Source organism: Arachis ipaensis, chromosome B2, assembly GCF_059453495.1.
Source record: "Arachis ipaensis isolate K30076 ecotype BB chromosome B2, ASM5945349v1, whole genome shotgun sequence".
In the NCBI taxonomy this organism is placed as follows: Eukaryota; Viridiplantae; Streptophyta; class Magnoliopsida; order Fabales; family Fabaceae; genus Arachis; species Arachis ipaensis.
In genome coordinates, this window is record NC_142437.1 from 40,560,474 (window position 1) to 40,584,225 (window position 23,752).

Sequence of the window (23,752 nt, forward strand, 5' to 3'; positions counted from 1 at the left end):
TTATTTAAAAACTAATAAAAATATACTAAAAACTAACAAAATCATACTAAAAACTATGTAAAAACAATGCCAAAAAGCGTATAAATTATCCGCTCATCACAACACCAAACTTAAATTGTTGCTTGTCCCCAAGCAACTGAAAATCAAATAGGATAAAAAGAAGAGAATATACTATAAATTCCAAAATATCAATGAAACTTAGCTCCAATCAGATGAGCGGGACTAGTAGCTTTTTGCCTCTTGAATAGTTTTGGCATCTCACTTTATCCCTTGAAGTTCAGAATGATTGGCATCTATAGAAACTTAGAATTCAGATAGTGTTATTGATTCTCCTAGTTCAGTATGTTGATTCTTGAACACAGCTACTTTATGAGTCTTGGCCGTGGCCCTAAGCACTTTGTTTTCCAGTATTACCACCGGATACATAAATGCCACAGACACATAACTGGGTGAATCTTTTCAGATTGTGACTCAACTTTGCTAAAGTCCCCAATTAGAGGTATCCAGGGTTCTTAAGCACACTCTTCTTTTGCTTTGGACCTCGACTTTAACCGCTCAGTCTCAAGTTTTCACTTGACACCTTCACGCCACAAGCACATGGTTAGGGACAGCTTGGTTTAGCCACTTAGGCCAGGATTTTATTCCTTTAGGCCCTCCTATCCACTGATGCTCAAAGCCTTGGATCCTTTTTATTACCCTTGCCTTTTGATTTTAAGGGCTATTGGCTTTTTGCTCTTGCCTTTTGGTTTAAAGAGCTTTTGGCTTTTTCTGCTTGCTTTTTCTTTTTCTTTCTGTTTTTTTTTCGCCATTTTTTTTCTTTTTTTTTCGCAAGCTCTTCTCTATTCACTACTTTTTCTTGCTTCAAGAATCAATTTTTTATGATTTTTCAGATTATCAATAACATTTCTCCTTTTCATCATTCTTTTAAGAGCCAACATATTTAACATTCATAAACCACAATATCAAAAGACATATGCACTGTTCAAGCATCTATTCAGAAAACAAAAAGTATTGTCACCACATCAAAATAATTAAACTAGTTTCAAGGATGAATTCGAAACCCTGTACTTCTTGTTCTTTTGTTTTTAGAACAGTTTTCAATTAAGAGAGGTGATGGATTCATAGGACATTCATAGCTTTAAGACATAGACACTTAGACACTAATGATCATATAGTAAAGACACAAACATAAATAAACATGAAGCATAATAAACGAAAAACAAAAAAATAAGAACAAGGAGATTAAGGAACGGGTCCACCTTAGTGAGGGTGGCGTCTTCCTCTTCTTGAAAAACCAATGGTGCTCTTGAGCTCCTTTATGTCTCTTCCTTGTCTTTGTTACTCCTCCCTCATAGCTCTTTGATCTTCTCTAATCTCATGGAGGATGATGGAGTGCTCTTGGTGCTCCATTCTTAGTTGTCCCATGTTAGAGCTTAATTCTCCTAGGGAAGTGTTGATTTGCTCCCAATAGTTTTGTGGAGGAAAGTGCATCCCCTGAGGCATCTCAGGGATTTCATGGTGAGGAATTTCCTCATGCTCTTGTTGAGGTCCATGATCTCTTGTTTGCTCCATCCTTTTCTTAGTGATGGGCTTGTCCTCTTCAATAAGGATGTCTCCCTCTATGTCAATTCCAGCCAAATTACAGAGGTGGCAAATAAGGTGAGAAAAGGCTAACCTTGCCAAAGTAGAGGACTTGTCAGCCACCATGTAGAATTCTTGAGGTATAATCTCATGAACTTCCACTTCCTCCCCAATCATGATACTATGGATCATGATGGCCCGGTCTATAGTAACTTCAGACCGGTTACTAGTACGAATGATTGAGTGTTGAATAAACTCCAACCATTCTCTAGCTACAGGCTTAAGGTCCAGTCTTCTCAATTGAACCGGCTTGCCTCTTGAGTCAACTTTTCATTGAGCTCCTTCCACACATATGTCCATGAGGACTTGGTCCAACCTTTGATCAAAGTTGACCCTTCTAGTGTAGGGGCGTGCGTTTTCTTCCATCATTGGCAAGTTGAACGCCAGCCTTACATTTTCCGGACTGAAATCTAAGTATTTTTCCCGAACCATGGTAAGCCAATGCTTTGGATTCGGGTTCACACTTTGATCATGGTTCCTAGTGATCCATGCATTTGCATAGAACTCTTGAACCATTAAGATCCCGACTTGTTGAATGGGGTTGGTGAGAACTTCCCAACCTCTTCTTCGGATCTCATGTCGGATCTCTGGATACTCATTCTTTTTAAGCTTGAAAGGAACCTCAGGGATCACTTTCTTCTTAGCCATAACTTCATAGAAGTGGTCTTAATGGACCTTTGAGATGAATCTCTCCATCTCCCATGACTCAAAGGTGAAAGCAATTGCCTTTCCTTTCCTCTTTCTTGAGGTTTCTCTGGCCTTAGGTGCCATTAATGGTTATGGAAAAACAAAAAGCTATGCTTTTACCACACCAAACTTAAAATGTTTGCTCGTCCCCAAGCAAAAGAAGAAAGAAAGAAGGAGAAGAAGAAGAAAAATGGAGGAGAGGGAGAGAGGTGTGTATTCGGCCAAGGGGAAGAAGAAAGGGTTGTATTGTGTGAAAATGAAGAAGGAAAGAGGGGTTTATATAGGAGTGGGGGAAGGTTTAGGGTTCGGCCATTAGGGTTGGGTTTGGGAGGGAAAAGAGTTTAAATTTTGGAGGTAGGTGGGATTTTTGGGGAAGAGAGGATAGATGTGAGTGGTGAAGAGGTGATGGGGAAGAGTGATTGAGGTGATTGGTAAGGGGTATTTGTGGAAGAGAGTGATGGAAAGGTGTGAAGAGGAGAGAAGAAAAGGTGGGGATCCTGTGGGGTCAAGGACTTAACATCCCTGCTCCAATTAAGCATGTAAAATGCCCTTAGCATGCATGTCTGGCGTTAAACGCCAGCTTGCTGCTTGTTTTGGCGTTAAATGCCCAAAAGTAGCCTGTTTATGGCGTTTAACGCCACTTCCATGCTCTGTTCTGGCGTTAAACGCCAGTCTGGTGCTTGTTTCTGGCGTATAATGCCAGCTTGATGCTTCTTTCTGGCGTTAAACGCCAGTTTGAGGCTTTTTACTGGCGTTTAAACGCCAGTAAGTTCTTCCTCCAGGGTGAGCTATTTTTAAAGCTATTTTTCATTCTGTTTTTGATTTTTCAGTAGTTTTTGTGACTCCACATGATCATCAACCTAAAAAAAACATAAAATAACAATAATATAAAATAGATATAATTAAATAACATTGGGTTGCCTCCCAACAAGCACTTCTTTAATGTCAATAGCTTGACAGTGAGCTCTCATGGAGCCTCACAGGTATTCAGAGCATTGTTGGAACCTCCCAACACCAAACTTAGAGTTTGAATGTGGGGGTTCAACACCAAACTTAGAGTTTGGTTGTGGCCTCCCAACACCAAACTTAGAGTTTGACTGTGGGGGCTTTGGTTGGCTCTGCAGTGAGAGAAGCTGTTCATGCTTCCTCTCCATGGTTACAGAAGGAGATCCTTGAGTTTTAAACACAAGGTTGTCCTCATTCAGTTGGAGGACCAACTCTCTTCTGTCCACATCAATCACAGCTCTTGCTGTGGCTAGGAAGGGTCTTCCAAGGATGATGGATTCATCCTCCTCCTTCCCAGTGTCTAGGATTATGAAATCAGTAGGGATGTAAAGGCTTTCAACCTTTACTAACACGTCCTCTACTTGTTCATAAGCCTGTTTTCTTGAGTTGTCTACCATCTCTAAAGAGATTCCGGCAGCTTGCACCTCAAAGATCCCAAGTTTCTCCATTACAGAGAGTGGCATTAAGTTTATTCCTGACCCCAGGTCACACGGAGCCTTCTCAAAGGTCATGGTGCCTATGTTACAGGGAATTAGGAATTTACCAGGATCCTATTTCTTTTGAGGTAATTTCTGCCTATCCAGTGCATTTAGTTCATTGGTGAGCAAGGGAGGTTTGTCTTCCCAAGTCTCATTACCAAATAGCTTGGCATTCAGCTTCATGATTGCACCAAGGTATTTAGCAACTTGCTCTTCAGTAATGTCTTCATCCTCTTCAGAGGAAGAATACTCATCAGAGCTCATGAAGGGCAGAAGGAGGTTTGATAAAACACTATTTTATGGTTTATCTTGTGCTCAATTGAGTGGTTTTTATTAACTCTTTACCCACTTATTCATACTATTTGCATGGTTTTACAGTTGCCTTCCTAGTTATGTGCTTTGATTGAAAACATGCTTCTTTGGCCTTAAGTTCCCTATGTTTAATCCTCTCTTATTACCATTAGATGCTTTGATATGTGTATTAAGTAATTTCAGAGATTACAGGGCAGGAATGGCTCAGAGGATGGAAAGAAAGCATGCAAAAGTGGAAGGAATACAAGAAGTTGGAGAAATTGCTAAGCTGTCTAGCCTGACCTCTTCGCTCTCAAACGGCTATAACTTTAGCTACAGAGGTCCAAATGATGCGGTTTCAGTTGCGTTGGAAAGTTAACGTCCGGGGCTTCGATTTGATATATAATATGCTATTGTTGCCCTGACGCTAGGCAACGCGAACGCGTGCTCCACGCGGCTGCATCGCAGTGACGAAAATCAGCGTGTTTGAATTCGCAACCAACGAATTCTGGGCTGTTTCTGACCCAGTTTGCGGCCCAGAAAACACAGATTAGAGGCTATAAAGTGGGGGAATCCATTCATTCATGATCATAAGCTCACAATACACAATTTTAGGATTTAGATGTAGTTTTTAGAGAGAGAGGTTCTCTCCTCTCTCTTAGGATTTAGAATTAGGATTCTTTTCACTTTATGATTATTTCATCTTTTGCGATCACAGGTTCAATATTTTTTTTTTATTTTTCCAATTTAATTTATGAATATCCATGTTAGATTTAATTTCTTTCGTGAATTCAATTCGAGGTATTTTCAGATTTAATTTTGCTTTGCTTTATTTATATGAATGCTTTTAATTTAATTTAGATATTTTCCCTTTTGGCTTTGGTTAAATAATTGGTGACTCTTGAGTTATCAAACTCATTGTTGATTGAAAATTGGAATTCTTCAAGAATTAATTCGAATTCCAATAACTCTGACTTTTCCCAAGGAAAGACTAGGACCTGAGGAATAAAAAAATTAATTCATCCACTTAACTTACCTTCATAGTTAGAGGTTAACAAAGTGGGAGAAAAATCCAATTCTCATTACAATTGATAAGGATAACCAGGATAGGACTTTCAGTTTTCATACCTTGCCAATAGTCTATTTTATAGTTATTTATTTTATTCTTATTATCATTCAACATACTGCTTCCTTACTTTCAAAACCCCCTCATAACCAATAATAAAAACATACCTCCCTGCAATTCCTTGAGAAGACGACCCGAGGTTTGAATACTCGGTTATCAATTTTAAAGGGGTTTGTTAATTGTGACAACCAAAACTTTTGTAAGAAAGGTTGATTGCTTGGTTTAGTAACTATACTTGCAACAAGAGTTTACTATAACTTCTAAACCATCAATCTTCAGTTCTTTCAAGGTTCAATGGAATCTCTATGGTCTCTAGATGAGCCTTAGATTCCTTTGGTTCCTCAAAGGGAAACTCCTTATTGGTCACTGAGCGTCCCAGGAGGTCTTCCTCACTAGGATTCACGTCTTCCTCTTCCTCTTTGGGTTCGGCCACACCAAGTAAGGTAATGGCCTTGCACTCTCTTTTTGGATTCTCTTCTGTATTGCTTGGGAGAGTACTAGGAGGGGTTTCAGTGACTCTTTTACTCAGCTAGCCCACTTGTGCCTCCAAATTTCTAATGGAGGACCTTGTTTCATTCATGAAACTTAAAGTGGCCTTAGATAGGTCAGAGACTATATTTGCTAAGCTAGATGGATTCTGCTCAGAATTCTCTGTCTGTTGCTGAGTGGATGAAGGAAAAGGCTTGCTATTGCTAAACCTGTTTCTTCCACCTTTATTAAAGCCTTGTTGAGGCTTTTGTTGATCCTTCCATAAGAAATTTGGATGATTTCTCCATGAGGGATTATAGGTATTTCCATAGGGTTCCCCCATGTAATTCACCTCTGCTATTGCAGGGTTCTCAGGATCATAAGCTTCTTCTTCAGAAGATGCCTCTTGAGTACTATTGGATGCAGCTTGCAATCCATTCAGACTCTGAGAAATCATATTGACTTGCTAAGTCAATATTTTATTCTGAGCCAATATGGCATTCAAAGTATCAATTTCAAGAACTCCCTTCCTCTGAGGCATCCCATTACTCACAGGATTCCTTTCAGAAGTGTACATGAACTGGTTATTTGCAACCATGTCAATGAGTTCTTGAGCTTCTGCAGGTGTTTTCTTTAGGTGAATGGCTTCACCTGCAGAATGGTCCAATGACATCTTTGATAATTCAGACAGACCATCATAGAATATATCCAGGATGGTCCATTCTGAAAGCATGTCAGAAGGACGCTTTTTGGTCAGTTGCTTATATCTCTCCCAAGCTTCATAGAGGGATTCACCTTCTTTCTGTTTGAAGGTTTGAACATCCACTCTAAGCTTGCTAAGCTTTTGAGGAGGAAAGAACTTGGCTAAGAAAGCCATGACCAGCTTATCCCAAGAGTTTAGGCTATCCGTAGGTTGAGAGCCCAACCATATTCTAGCTCTGTCTCTTACAGCAAACGGGAAAAGTATAAGCCTGTAGACCTCGGAGTCAACCCCATTGGTCTTAACAGTATCACAGATTTGCAAGAATTCAGTTAAGAACTGAAAAGGATCTTCTGATGGAAGTCCATGAAACTTGCAATTCTGCTGCATCAGAGAAACTAATTAAGGCTTTAGCTCAAAATTGTTTGCTCCAATGGCAGGGATTGAGATGTTTCTTCCATGTAAATTGGAATTTGGTGCAATAAAGTCACCAAGCATCTTCCTTGCATTATTATTATTTTCAGCCATGTCTCCTTCTTTTTCAAAAATTTCTGTCAGATTTTCTCCATAGAGTTGTGCTATAGCTTCCCTTAGCTTCCTCTTCAGAGTCCTTTCAGGTTCAGGATCAGCTTCAACAAGAATGTTCTTATCCTTGTTCCTGCTCATATGAAAAAGAAGAAAACAGAAAAGAAAATATGGAATCTTCTATGTCACAGTATAGAGATTCCTTATGTAAGTATAAGAAGAGAAGAATAGAGGAAGGAAAAGATAAGAATCCAAACACAGAGGGGAAAAGTGGGTTCGAATTCTTGGGTGGAGGAGAAGTGTTAGTAGATGAATAAATAATTAGAAGGAGATGAGAGAGGGAAGAATTCGAAAATTAAATAAAATAAAATAAAAAAAATTTGTTTTTAATTTAAAATTAAAGTTAAAATTCGAAAATAAGAAAAGAAATAAAATTAAAATTAAAATTTAAAATAATTAGTTAATTAGAAAGGAATTTTGAAAAAGAGGAAGGTGATTTTCAAAAATTAGAGAGAGAAAATTAGTTAGGTAGTTTTGAAAAAGATAAGAATCAAACAAGATAAGATTAATTGAAAAAAAAGATTTGAAAATCAATTTTGAAAAGATAAGAAGTTAGATAAGAAGTTAGAAAAGATTTTGAAATTGATTTTGAGAAAGATGTGATTGAAAAGATATGATTGAAAATCATTTTGAAAAAGATTTAAAAAGGAAATTAAAAAGATTTGATTTTTGAAATCAAAGTTGATTACTTGACTAACAAGAAACTTGAAGATATGATTTTAAAATTTAAAGATTGAACCTTTCTTAATAGGCAAGTAACAGACTTAAAATTTTTTGAATCAATCACATTAATTGTTAGTAAAGATTTTGAAATTATGAACAAGATAAGAAAATTATTTTTGAAAATTAATTTGAAATTTTCGAAAATCATAAAAGAAAAATGAAAAAGATTTGATTTTTGAAAAAGATTTGAAAAAGATAGAATTTTTAAATTGAAAATTTGATTTGACTCGTAAGAAACAATTAAATTTAGAAAATTTTTGAAAAAGTCAACTCAAATTTTCGAAAGTTTATGAGAGAAAAGGGAAAGATATTTTTTTTTTATTTTTGAATTTTAATGAAGAAAGAGAAAAACATAAAATTGATGCAAAACATAAAAATTTTGGATTAAAATAAAAGATGCATGCAAGAATACTATGAGTGTCAAGATGAACACCAAGAATACTTTGAATGTCAAGATGAACACCAAGAACTTATTTTTGAAAATTTTTAAGAAAAGAAAAACATACAAGACACGAAACTTAAAAATTTTTATTCTATAGACACTAATAATTCTAAAATGCATATGAAAAACAAGAAAAGACACTAAACATAAAAATGCAAAGATCAAACAAAGGAGTTCATCAAGAACAACTTGAAGATCATGAAGAACATATGATGAATTTTCGAAAAATGAAATTTTAAAAAATATGCAGTTGACACCAAACTTAATAACTGACACAAGACTTAAACAAGAAACATCAAATTATTTTTTATTTTATGATTTTATTTAATTTTTGGTATTTTTCGAAAATTATTTGGAAAAAGAAAAATAAGGATTTCAAAATTTCTAATGAGAATTCCAATAATCATGCAATGTTAGTCTAAAGCTCCAGTCCAGGAATTAGACATGGCTTACTATCCAGCCAAGCTTTCAGTGAAAGCTCTGGTCCAAAACACTAGACATGGCCAATGGCCAGCCAAGCTTCAGCAGATACAAATCAGGCATATAACAGCTGATTAGATGAGAGTCTAAGGACTCTTGCCATGATAGGTGGAAGCCTCAGTCAAAAAATTTAGACATGGCTTGACAGCCAGCCAGGCTTCAACAAATCATGAAGAAACTCTAGAATTCATTCTTAAAAATTTTGAAGAACATAGAATAATTTATTTTTATTAAAATATTTTTTTTTTTGTAATTTTTCAAAAATTAAAAATAATAAAAACAAAAAGCTTAAAATTAAAATAAAATTACCTAATCTGAGCAACAAGATGAACCGTCAGTTGTCCAAACTCGAACAATCCCCGGCAACGGCGCCAAAAACTTGGTGTTGTTGCCGGACCAAACTTGGCACTGTTGTTGCCGGAAACAAATGTGAAATTGTTGTTCGTTCCCTCCCCGACAACGGCGCCAAAAACTTGGTGCACGAAATTGTGATCCTTAACAATGGCGCCAAAAACTTGGTGCTCGGAACGTAATTCACACACTTTGTCATAACTTCGCACAACTAACCAGCAAGTGCACTGGGTTGTCCAAGTAATAAACCTTACGTGAGTAAGGGTCGATCCCACGGAGATTGTCGGCTTGAAGCAAGCTATGGTCACCTTGTAAATCTCAGTCAGGCAGATTCAAATGGTTATAGAGTTTTAATAATCAAAAGATAAATAAAACGTAAAATGGGATAGAGATACTTATGTAAGTCATTGGTGAGAATTTCAGATAAGCGTATAGAGATGCTTTCGTTCCTCCTAAACCTCTGCTTTCCTGCTGTCTTTATCCAATCATTCCCACTCCTTTCTATGGCAAGCTTTGTGTAGGGCATCACCGTTGTCAATGGCTACTTCCCATTCTCTCAGTGAAAATGGTCCAAGATGCACTGTCACCGCACGGCTATTCATCTATCGGTTCTCGATCATACTGGAATAGGATTCAGTAATCCTTTTGCGTCTGTCAGTAAGCCCAGCACTCGCGAGTTTGAAGCTCGTCACAGCCATCCCTTCTCGGATCCTACTCGGAATACCACAGACAAGGTTTAGACTTTTCAGACCTCAAGAATGGCCGCCAATAGTTCTAGCCTATACCACGAAGACTCTGATCTCACGATCAGAAGGCTAAGAGATACACATTCAAGCTTGTTTGCATGTAGAATGGAAGTGTTTGTCAGGCACGTGTTCATAAGTGAGAATGATGATGAGCGTCACATAATCATCACATTCATCATGTTCTTGTGTGCGAATGAATATCTTAGAGAAGAAATAGGCTTGAATTGAATAGAAAAACAGTAGTACTTTGCATTACTTCATGAGGAACAGCAGAGCTCCACACCTTAATCTATGGTGTGTAGAAACTCTACCGTTGAAAATATATAAGTGATAATAGGGTAGACATGGCCGAGTGGCCAGCCTCCCATGGAGGTCTAGAGATCTAAAAATGATCAAAAGATAAGATCCCCCCAGATGTAAATACAATAGTAAAAAGTCTTATTTATACTAAACTAGTTACTAGGATGTACAGAAATGAGTAAATGATGCAGAAATCCACTTCCGGGCCCACTTGGTGTGTGCTTGGGCTGATCATTGAAGCTTTCACGTGTAGAGGTCTTCCTTGGAGTTAAACGCCAGTTTGTAACATGTTTCTGGCGTTTAACTCTGCTTTGCAACCTATTTCTGGCATTTAACTCCAGAATAGGGCAGAGAGCTGGCGTTGAACGCCAGTTTGCGTCGTCTAAACTCGAGAAAAGTTTGAACTATTATATATTTCTGAAAAGCTCTGAATGTCTACTTTCCAACGCAATTGAGAGTGTGCCATTTGGACTTCTGTAGCTCCAGAAAATCCACTTTGAGTGAAGGGAGGTCAGAATCCAACAGCATCTGCAGTCCTTCTTCAACCTCTGAATCTGATTTTTGCTCAAGTCCCTCAATTTCAGCCAGAAATTACCTAAAATCACAGAAAGACACACAAACACATAGTAAAGTCCAGAAATGTGATTTTTATTTAAAAACTAATAAAAATATACTAAAAACTAACTAAATCATACTAAAAACTATGTAAAAACAATGCCAAAAAGCGTATAAATTATCCGCTCATCATTAGTCTCGTGCTATCTTAGACCTTTAGGGGAGCTGGCTATTCGGCCATGCCTGGACCTTCATTACTTTTGTATTTTCAATGGTGGAGTTTCTACACCCCATAGATTAAGGTGTGGAGCTCTGCTGTTCCTCATGAATCAATGCGAAGTACTATTATTTTTCTATTCAATTCATGCTTATTCTTGTTCTAAGATATTCACTCGTACTTCAACCTGATGGATGTGATGATCCGTGACACTTATCATCATCCTCCCTTATGAACGCGTGCCTGACAACCACCTCCGTTCTATCTGTAAGAGCTTGAGTGCGTATCACTTAGCCTCCTGATTCACGACGCATGGTTGCCTCTCCTGACAACAGAGCCTTCCATTCTGTGATATCAGAGTCTTCGTGGTATAGGCGAGAATCAATTGGCAGTATTCTTGAGATCCGAAAAGTCTAAACCTTGTCTATGGTATTCCGAGTAGGATCTGGGATGGGATGACTGTGACGAGCTTCAAACTCGCGAGTGTTGGGCGTAGTGACAGACGCAAAAGGATCAATGGATCCTATTCCAACATAAGTGAGAACCGACAAATGATTAGCTGTGTGGTGACAGCGCATTTTGGACCATTTTCACTGAGAGGACGGGCGGTAGCCATTGACAACGGTGATCCCCCAACATAAGCTTGCCATGGAAAGGAGTATGAATGATTGGATGAAGGCAATAGAAAAGCAGAAATTCAAAATGAACAAAGTATCTCCATACGCTTATCTGAAATTTCTACCAATGAATTGCATAAGTATCTCTATCCTATTTTTTATTTTATTTATCTTTTAATTATCAAATCTCCATAACCATTTGAATCTGTCTGACTGAGATTTACAAGATGACCATAGCTTGCTTCAAGCCGACAATCTCCGTGGGATCGACCATTACTCACTTAAGGTATTACTTGGACGACCCAGTGCACTTGTTGGTTGGTTGCACGAAGTTGTGTGAAAAGTGTGCGATCACGATTTTGTGTACCACGTACGCGTGAGTACGCGTGCCTCACGTGTACACGTGACCCCAGGCTTTTCGACCATCCACGCGCACGCGTCACCCACACGTACGCGTGGATCCAAAATTTTCACCTCCCAGCAAAAAATCAGAGAGTTGTGCCTAAAGTGTGCCAGACTTGTGCCTAAGGAACAAGTTAACCCACGCGTATGCATGACCTACCCGTACGCGTCGCTCCCATTTCACCATCACCACGCGCACGTGTCACCCCATGCGTACGCGTGGATAGCTTCCTTTCATCATCTTCTTTTCTTCTCTTCTTTCCATTCATTTCCTTCTTCTTTCTTCTTATCCTATCTTTCTTCCCTTTACCCATCGTTCAACACTACCAAACACCATCTATAACCATTTCTTTTAGTTAGTTAGTTAGTTATTTAGTTAGTTTAATTTTCATCAATTTTCTATTTCTTCTTTATAAGTGTTGGATTATTAATCTTGTTTACTGTATATTGCTGTTTATTATTAACTGAATGCTATTTTAGCATAATTGTTTTTGATATTCATTGTTGGTTCATTATTGAGGTTATAATTTGCTACTTGGTTTTGAGTTCTTAATGCTTAACTTTGTGAATACCAAGCATATGTGACATTTCCTTAAAGCACTTTAAATCTTTTTGAATTGCATGATTTGGCTACCATGTGATTTGAATCCTTTTCTTTGAGTAGGCAATTTCTTGAAGGATGTTGTGAATTTACCTTAATGCATTGTGTTTCTTGATCATATGCATCCATATGTTTTTGGCTTGAATGCTTTCATGCTTCTTTATTGCTTGTTTAGTTGTTTTAAGCTACGAGTTAAGAGCATCTCAAGCACACTAGGATGAGTGGAGTGCATAATTCTTTCGTGTAACTGTGAAATAGCTTTTTAATGTTAGTGTGTGTGTTCTAAACCACACGCAACTTAGAATGCACACTTACCTTTATTAATGCCACACTAATTCACTCACTTCATTCTAGTGATTTACCTCATTCCAACAATTTATGCTTCCCTGCTTTTGAATTTACTTTTCTTACAATTCTGCCTTCTATTTTTAGGATAAGTCATTATAAGAAAAAATGGAAGTGGAGAAAGAACACGCAGCAACCGGTTCATCCGCCAGCTGAAGGTGGCATCCGGAGAGTCGCCGTATCCCCTTGCTCATCTCTGGATGCACCGAGGACGGTGGAAACTTTTAAGTGTGGGGAGGTCGTCCGACCAGTCGGTATTTTTGGGTGACAAGTTTCAAATCCCAACACTTTTGCATTTCATTCTTAGGTCTTTTAGGATTTTTGTTGCATTTTCTTATTTTTGCATATATACATAATAAGCTTAGTCCAAATAATGAAATTTTTCAAGAAATTTATCTATAGGGCACCCAATTGATTTGAGTAAAAAAATTTTCATTGAACTTGCTTGAATTATACATTGTGGAATATGTTTTGAGCTAAGAACACAAGCTTGTGAGTTTTGAGCCTAATGGTGTGGTTACATCTTATAACCACTTATCTTCCTTCTTGTGTACATTATTCTCTTTCTATGATTGTAATCTTTGATTTGTTTGATTCTTTATGTCCATTATTTTGTGTATACATGCATTTATATGATTGAGGCCATTGTTTCAATTAGCTCACTTACCCAAATAGCCTTACCTTTTATCTTCCATTGTTAGCCAATTTTGAGCTTATTTTAAACCCACTTGTTCCTAATATTAGCACATTACAAGCCTTAAAGCGAAAAATAATAATTGTCCTTTATTTGGATCTTTGATTAGCTTAGGCTAGTGAGTGTGTGCATCATTCAAGTGTGGGAAAACTTGGGACATTGGTTGGGAAAAGGTGTGTGTTGTATCTTTATTGAAGATCTTGGGAATTGGGTACATACTCATATGTTAATTAAATGTAAGACCATATGCATTGATACTTTTGTGTATACTTTATTGCAAAAAGAAAAAGAAAAAAATGAGAAAATAAAAAGAAAAAAATATATATGAAAAGAAAAAAATAGAAAAAGAAAGAAAAAAAAGAAAAGTAATAAAAAGGGGACAAAAAGCCCCAACGTGAAGTCTAATAATAATCAATGCATATGAGTTGTGATCAAGAAAAGAATGCATGAGTATGTGAAAAAGTGAAGAATGGGTAGTTAGGTTAGCTTTGAAATTGTATAGGTTGTCATAGGTTAGGTGGGAAGTTTAAGTTAATCAAAGATTCAAACTCAATCTCACTTGACCATATGCATCCTACCTTGACCCTAACCCCATTACAACCCATGGAAAAGACCTCATGATATGTGTATGCATGCATTGAATAATTGTTGATTGTTAGATGAAAAACAAATCTCAGAAAGCATGATTAGAGGAGAATTGAGTGGATCGACCCTATACACTTGAGCGACTAGAGCGGATACACATTCGGTGAGTGTTCGATGCTCAATTACATGCTTTCACATATAATCGTCACTTTTCTTGCAAGTTTGTAAAATCTTTAATAGCTCAATTCAATTGTGGTTTGATTTGGTTGCTAAGACCTTTAGCCCTCATGTGCATATACGTTTTCTTGGAAATTAATTTATTTTGACCAAGTCATTGCATTCATTTAGATATTTGCATTTAGATAGGTTGCATCTAGGTAGTTTACATTGAATAAATGATAGTACCCTTTATCTCTTTCTTGGATAAGCATGAGGACATGCTTGGTTTAAGTTTGGGGAGATTTGATGCACCACTATTTCGTAGTACATTTTGTGCTTAATTTAGGTGAATTTCATCCATTATTCCCACATTTATTCAATGAAATAGCATGGTTTCATGATTTTCTCCTAATTTGTACTCAAGTGTGAAAACATGCTTTTTAGGCCCTTAATTGGTTAATTTTGATTCACCTTTGATTCCAATAGATGCCTTGATATGTTTCTTACTGAATTCAGGTTGAAAAGGCTAGGAATGGATCAAAGGAATGAAGAGAAAAGCATGCAAAGTGGAGGAATCATGGAAAATCAAGGATTTGGGATGCTTACACCGACGCGCACGCGTACCAGACGCGCACGCGTGAATTTGAAGTCGCATGGCGACGCGTACGCGTGGATAGCAAAAATGTCAGGCAACGCGTACGCGTGACCCACGCGTATGCGTCGATGCTCGCACGTGACTTCATTAAAGTGAAAATGCTGGGGGTGATTTCTGGGCTTCCCAGGCCCAAATCTAACTCACTTTCTGAGCCTATTACATGCATAAATGAAGAGGAGTCAAAGGGTGGAAATCATAATTGAATTTGGATCATGCTTTAGGATAGTTTCTAAAGAGAGAAGCTCTCTCTTCTCTCTAGAATTAGGTTAGATCTAGATTAGGAATTCTTTGATCTAGGTTTAATTCATGCTTTGATTTACTTTTCCTCTACAATTTCTTGTTCTTCTACCCTTGCTTTCCTAGTTTTGTATTTTATTCTTGTAATTGTTCACTTTGTTATTGATGCACTCTTGTTTCTTCTACTTCTCTTTAATGCAATTTATGTTTTGTGTTCCTTTATTGTTGATTTGAATTGTTGTTGTTAATTTCCTTGCAATTGATAGTGTAGATTTACTTTTCTTGCAATTCTATCTTGCTTTCCTTTTTGCCTTCCAAGTGTTTGACAAAATTCTTGGAAGGATGCTAGAGTAGATTTTAGTGTTCTTGGCTTGGGATGGTAATTTATGTGAAATGGAGTTGCTAATGTCCAAGTGTTGATAATTGGTGTCCATTGACTCTTTCCCTAAATCAATTAGTGAGAAGGTTAGGACTTATGGATTAGGATTGGTGTAGCTCATTTGACTTTTCTTTACTTGTTAGAGGATGAATTAATGGGATTAATCCTTGAAATTATCATATTGTGGTTAGTAACAAGGATATAGATCCTTAACCATCATTCCTTGCCAAGACCTTTTTACATTTGAGTTTCATTTACTTTCTTGCAATTTATCTTTCATGTCTCTTATTCAAAACCCCAAAATATGCATCTTATGACCAATAACAAGAACACTTCCCTGCAATTCCTTTGAGAAATGACCCGAGGTTTGAATACTTCAGTTATTTTTATTGGGGTTTGTTACTTGTGACAAACAATTTTTTGCATGAGAGGATTATTTGTTGGTTTAGAAACTATACTTGCAATGAGATTTCACTTGTAAAATTCTATATCAACAAAAAACCCTTCATCAAAATGGCGCCGTTGCCGGGGAATTGCAAATGTGTGCCTTGTTATTGGTTAATGAAGGGTAAAGAAAAGTGATCTTTCCTAATTGCGTCATTGAGTCTTCTGTAGTTAATGCACATACGCCACCCTATAACTGTCCTTTTCAGGATCAGCTCATTTTTTTCATTATGAACTATTGTCATCCCTCCCTTCTTGGGGACAACTTGGACAGGGCTCACCCAGGGACTATCAGAAATAGGATAAATGATCCCAGCCTCCCAGAGTTTAGTGACTTCCTTCTGCACCACTTCCTTCATAGTTGGATTCAAATGCCTCTGTGGTTGTACCACTGGTTTGACATTATCCTTCAACAGGATTTTATGCATCGGGTCGGGCTAATGCCCTTAAGGTCACTTATAATCCACCCAAGGGCGGTCCTATGTGTTTTAAGCACTTGGATTAATGCTTCTTCTTCCTGTGGCTTTAGTGTAGAGCTTATGATCACAGGATAGGTATCTCCTTTTCCAAAAAAAATGTAAATTTCAAGGAGGAGGGTAATGGCTTAAGCTCAAGCTTAGGAGGCTTCTCCTTTTCCTCAGAGGTTTCCAGAGGTTTCTCTGAATCAGGCTGAGTATCATCAAGGATGCCATCTAGCCCTTCCTTGAGGCTTTCGGCCATGTTGACCTCTTTCACCAAGGAATCAATGAGGTCAATGCCCATACATTCGTCAGGAATGTCTGGGTGCTGCATAGCTTTTACAGCATTTAGGACGAGCTTTTCCTTATTGACTCTTAGGGTTACTTCCCCCTTTTTCAACATCAATGAGGACCTGTCCTCTAACTAGGAACGATCTTCCTAGGATAAGGGATGCACTCTTGTGCCCCTCCATGTCCATTACCACAAAGTCAGTGGGAAAGGCAAAAGGTCCAACCCTAACAATCATGTCTTCAACTACTCCTAATGGGATTTTAATAGAACCATCAACAAGTTGAAGGCACATGCGGGTTGGTTTGACTTCACCAGTCAAACTAAGTTTCTTTATTAGTGAAGCATGTATTAGGTTGATGCTTTCTCCAAGGTCACATAGAGCTGTCCTTGTACACGCATCACCTAGAGTGCATGGTATCATAAAGCTTCCAGGGTCTTTAAGCTTCTCTGGTAAGCTGTTCTGAATGATTGCACTGCATTCCTCAGTGAGGAGGACTGTTTGTGTCTCTCTCCAATCCTTCTTATGACTTAGAATGTCCTTCATGAACTTTGCATAAAAAGGTATCTATTTAAGAGCCTCTGCAAAAGGGATCTTTATCTCTAATATTCTGAGATACTCCGCAAAGCGAGTAAACTGTTTATCCCTTTCCTCTTGACAGAGTTTCTGAGGAAATGGCATCTTAGCCTTGTATTCATCAACCTTGGTTGATGAAGGCCGAATGCTATGTGAGTTAGAAGGGGGGGTTACTAGCTTGCTTAGGAGGGTTGTTATCAGTCTGTGACTGACCTCCTTTGCATGGGCGTTTAATGCCCATGCTGCTGCCCCCTTGGGCATTTAAACGCCCACTCTCTGCCCTTTCCTGGCATTCAACGCCAAGAGAGATACCTCTTTGGGCGTTTGAATGCCCAGTCTCTGCCCTTTCCTGGCGTTCAACGCCAAGAGGGATACTTCTCTAGGTGTTTGAATGCCCAGAGTCATCTTATGCAGAGACCTGGTTATCCTCTATGGGCTTTTCGTTCTTATTGTGCTGAGGTTGGGTGCTTAAGGTTTTTCCACTCCTCAGTTGAATGGCCTGGCATTCCTTTATTATCTGCTTCGATAACTGCTGCCTTGTTTGACTCAACCGGGCTTCTACATTTCTGTTAGAAGCCTGAGTTTCTTGCAGAGCCTCTTACAGTTCCAGCACTTGCTAGGCAAGGGCTTGTAGTTACTGAGTCAATGGATCATCCTGCTCTAGAGGATTAGGTTCAGCAACTACCGCCTTAACCTCTCCTTTTATAGAGGTCTCAGGAGATGAGTACAGATGCTAATTAGTGGCAACTATCTCAATAAGCTCTCGAGCCTCTCCAATGGTCTTTCTCATGTGCATGGAACCACCAACAGAGTGGTCCAAGGACATTCTAGCCATGTCTGAAAGCCCATAGTAGAAGATGTCTAACTGTACCCATTTTGAAAACATTTCAGTGGGACATTTTCTTAGCATCCCATTATAACTCTCCCAGGCATCATAAAGAGATTCACCATCTCCTTGTTTGAAGTCTTGGATGTCCAGTCTCAGCTGGTTCATCTTTCTTGGGGGGAAGTATTGGTTTAAAAACTTGTCCACTAACTGTTTCCAAGTTTTTAAACTAGCTTTAGGATGGTTATCCAACCACCTTTTTGCTTGATCCTTTAAAGCAAAAGAAAAGAGCAATAACCTGTAGACCTTTTGGTCTACTCCCTCACTGTGTATTGTGTCAGCAATCCCTAAGAAATCTATAAGGAATTCTGTAGGTTCTTCCTAAGATAGCCCAGAATATTGGCAGTTCTGCTATACCAGAGTAATAAGTTGAGGGTTTAATTCAAAGCTACTAGCTCTAATTTGAGGTATGCTAATGCTTCTTCCATAGAAGTCAGCATTGGGATTTGTATAAGATCACAGAGTTCTTCTGAACTCTTCATTCCCACTTGGATTCATGATTAAGAAAGGTAGAGGATGAAGAAAACAGAAGATAAAAGGAGTAGAAGAAAAGATAAAAGTATAACTCGAGTTCATGCATCTTACTTCTCTTTTTCAAATAAAATTTTTTAAGTATGGTGAGAGATGCATGGAACATTTTATAGCTTAAGACAAAACAAAGGATGATCATGCACTTAGAAATATGAAACAAACAATGAAATACAATGGGAAACAAAAAATTAACACAAACAAAGGGGGTATGGAACGTGGCCACCCTAGTGACGACGGCTACTGCTTCCTCTAAAGAATCCAATGGAGCGCTTGATTTCTTAAATGTCATGCCCCTGTCTCCGTTGCTCCTCTCTCACAGCTCTTTGTTCTTCTCTTATTTCATAGACGATGGTGGAATGTTCTTGGTGTCCCATCCCCAGCTGATGCATGCTAGAGCTTAATTCTCTTAGAGAAGTATTCAGTTCATCTCAATATCCTTGGGGAGGAAAACGCATCCCTTGAAGCATCTCAGGGATTTCTTATTGAGGCAGCTCCACATGTTCTTGCTGTGGTTCATGTGCCGGCTCTCTAACATGCTCCATCCTTCTTTGAGCGATGGGCTTGTCCTCCTCTATGGGGATATCTCTTTCTATGATAATTCCAGCTGAATTGCATAAGTGACATATGAGGTGAGGGAATGCCAACCTTGCTTGGGTGGAGGTCTTTTCTGCCACCTTGTACAGCTCTTGAGGTATTACCTCATGTGCATCTACCTCATCCCCAAGCATGATGCAGTGAATCATGATGGCTCAGTCAATGGTCACTTCGGACCGGTTGCTAGTAGGGATGATAGAGCGTTGGATCAATTCCAACCATCCTCTAGCTACAGGCTTAAGGTCAAACCTTCTAAGTTGGATAGACTTGCCTTGAGTATCCCTTTTCTACTGAGCTCCTTCCACACAAATGTCTAAAAGGACTTGGTCCAGCCTTTGATCAAAATTGACTCTTCTAGTGTAGGGGTGTGGGTCTCCTTGCATTAATGGTAGATGGAGTGCCAACCTTATACTTTCCGGGCTGAAATCCAAGAGACGCCCTCGGACCATAGTGTGCCAATTTTTGGGGTGTGGGTTCACACTAGTGTCATGATTTTTAGTGACCTAAGCATTGGCATAGAACTCCTATACCATTAAGATTCCAACTTCTAGGATAAGGTTGGTTAGAACTTTCCAACCTCTTCTCCGGATTTCTTGTTGGATCTTCGGGTACTCATTCTTTTTTAGCCTAAAGGGGACTTCAGGAATCACCATTTTCTTTGCCACTACTTCATAGAAGTGGTCTTGATGGGCCTTAGTAAGGAATCTCTCCCTTTTCCAAGGTTCGGAGGCAGAAGCTATGGCTTTTTCTTTCTTCTTTCTAGAGGATTCTCCAACTTTAGGTGCCATAAGTGTGAATGAAAAGCAAAAAGCAAGGCTTTTTCAACACCAAACTTAAAAGCTTTGCTCGTCCTTGAGCAAATATTAACAAAAGAAAAGAATAGAGTAGAAGAAGAACAGAAATAGTGGAGATAGAGGGAGAGAGGGATTCAGCCAAGTAGGGGGTATATGGTGTATGAGGGTTGTGTATGTGTGGGTATGAAGGGGTGATAGAGGGGGTATTTATAGGGGAGTTTGTGTTAAGGTTCGGTTATGAGGTGGGGTAGTTAGGAGGAAAATGTTTTGAATTTGAAGTGGGTGGGGTTGGTGGAAATGGTTGGAGGGTAGTGATGAAGGGTGTTGGGAAGAGAAAAAGGTAATGTGGATGCGATTGGTTGAGGGTGTTTGGGGAAAAGTGTATATAGAGAAGAGGGAAAGTAAGAGAGAGAAGAATGTGGGGTAGGTGGAGATTCTGTGGGACCCACTAATCCTGTGAGGTTAGGAAATTTGAATTCCCTACCCCCTTGTGGGCGTTGAACGCCCAGCCATTGCTCCCTGGCTGGCGTTCAACGCCATCTTCCTGCTCCATATAAGGCGTTGAACGCCCAGCCACTGCTTTTTGGCTGGTGTTCAACGCCTGCTTTCTACTCCATATAGGGCGTTAAACGCCTAGCCTCTGCTCCCTGGCTGGTGTTCAACGCCAGCTTCCTCACCCATTTGGGGCGTTGAACGCCCCCTTGCCTCCTTGTCTGGCGTTCAATGCCAGCAAGGGGTATACTTCAGGGTGTTCTGCTTCTATTTCTTAATGTATCTATCTCTGTTCTAACTGCTGCACATGATCATAAACTTAAAGAAACAATTACGAAAATAAATTATTAGATAAACAAACTTAAGGAAAAATAGAAAGACTCTAGTTAAGGTTGGGTTGCTAATGTATAGGAATTTACACCGGTTTGGATTTTTCCACTTAAAATAACTTCCATTGCAAATATAGACCAAACCGGCAACCAACTCCCACCATCAAAGTTTAGAAGAACAAATTGTCACAATTCAAAACAAATATAAACCGGGAATTTTAATTCCCGGGTCGTCTCCCAAGGACTAGTGCCAATGAGTGCACAATTTCGGTTGTGAAGGCAAATGAGATTTTCAATGAAGAGATAAACAATTAAAGGAATAAAAGAACACTCAAAATTGTAATTAAAGAACTAATAAAGGAATTAAAGAACTAGCTATGTAATATGAACAAGTAAGATATAAAAGTGACTGATGTATGTATGTATGTGTGTGATTCAAAGCATAATTGGAATCTTGGCTTGGGATGAGCTAAGGAATCCTTTCCTTGTTGCAACCACAACTATGACAATTATATTGGATTAATCTCACTTAGTTAACCCTTACATCGGAGAGTAGGTTAAGTGAGCATAGTTGTTCTTAATCCACAAATTCTAACTCACTTGTTGATTGCCTTAGCAACAAGTTAGCATTAGTGGAAACAAGAACAATTAACAATCCAAGAATTATCACTAAATGTTAGACATTCCAACTCTAGGAACCCATATGCTCATTTTCCCCAAGCTAAGAGGTGGAAATTTAACCCATAATCAAAATTGACATTTCCACAAACACTTGGTGGGCATAAACACAAATCATGACAAAATTGAGAAAATGCTTGAAATTGTGAGCAACAAATGATCAAAAGTAACAATACTAACTCAAACAAGCATGTAATAATCATCAATCATCAAAATCATCAACAAGAGATCAAAATTGCAAAAAGTATATATATTAACACTATGACTTTAACTACAAAAAAGAGTATCAAAATTGTAACTATAAAAAGCAGTAACTAAGAAATACTTACAATGGAGGCAAGCAAAAATCCAAGATCAAAAATGGAAAATGGAACTTGAAAAGTAAAACCCTAATAGAAACCCTAATGGTGTTGAGAGAAAACTTAAAGAAAACTAAACCTAAAGCCTCCTACTACTATCTAAAACTACTCCTAATGATATGCTATGATTTCTCAATGTTTGCCCCTTGCAATATGAGCTCTAGCCTTCAGAATTGGGCCTCCAAGCCCCTCAAAACACGATTCACGTGCATTTTTAATGAAGGCATGCGCGGGTACTTGTGCGCACGCACACTTGGCCGAAATCTCAGGTTGTGCGACCACACAAGAGGCTGTGCGCACACACATTTCGCGATACTTTGGATGATCGTGCGATGCACAAGATGCTGTGTGCTCGCACACTTCGCCTTGCTTTGCTACCTGTGCATACGCACAAGATGCTATGCGCACGCACACATTGCTTTGCTCTTCTCCTTTGTTTCTTCATGCTTCCTCCTCCTTGCATGCTCCTCTTCTATTCTCACCAAACCATTCCTACCTTATACATCCGAAATCACTCACCAATAGCATTAAGGTATCGAATGGAAGGTAAATGGAATAAAATAGGTTAAATTAGGCACAAAAGAGCATGTTTTCATAATCAAGCATAATTTAGGAGGAAAGCTCAAAAGCATGCTATTTAATGGAATAAGTGTAGGTTTATATGATAAAATCCTCTCAATTTTAACTAAAAATTATCATAAAATATGGATTCATCAATTCTCCCACACTTAAACACTAGCATGTCCTCATGCTATTCACAATCAAGGAAGATGAATGAAAGGGCAAACAATTTATTTAATGTGCTACCTATATGCATGCATCTATCCTAGATATTACCTACTAAAATCTATTCTACTGGAAGTTGGTAGAAACAAACCATGAAATTCCAATCAATCCCAAGAAAGCCTTAGGGCCAAAGCAAAAAGTCAATGCACTATGATCAATGTCCAAAGAATTGAATTGAGATTTTCAAAACTAACAAACAACTTGCGAGAAGATACAATATAAGAAACAAGAACATAGAATTGAGCAATCGAACTCCTCACCGGATGTGTATTCACTCTATTCGCTCAGTGTTTAGGGCTTAATCATTCAATTCTCCTTTAATCATGTTTTTCAAAGATTTGTAAGTCATCTAACAATCAATTAATATTTGATGCATGAAAACAAATATCATGAGGTCTTTGGAGGATTGTACTGGGGCTAGGGTTAAGGTAAGATTAATATGGTTAAGTGGACTTAGTGAATTAGATCTTTGATTAGCTCAAGTGTCCACCTAATCCTATATCATCCTATATACACATAACAAAACAACCTAACCACCCATTTATCTCCTATCACATTCACTCATGCATTTTCTTTCCAAAATACGAACATATGCACTTTTTATTTAGATTTTTATTTCATATGCCACTATGCACAAAATTTGATTTGATTGATTTTTTTCATAAACAAGATCAAAATTTCCTTGTTTTTGTCCACAACAAGAGATGCATATATCTTGAACAATGAATGCATGACTATTTACCCATTTTTCAAATTTTCACAATCAATACCCCATGTCACTTCATCACCAATATTTTCCATCAATTTTCCCCCACACTTTGAGTAACACACACTACCCCACCCAAGCTAATCAAAGAGACAATTCAAGGACATCAATGGTTTTTCGCTTTAGGGAGAATAATGTGCTTAGAATCAGAACAAAAGGGGGTTTAAAGGCTCAAAAGGGGTTACAAAGGTGAATGTAAGGGTTGGCCATATAGGTTACTGAGTTCAATATAAAAAATGGTCTCAATCATACTAAATGAATTCAAACACCAAATATAGGACATACAGATTCACACAAAT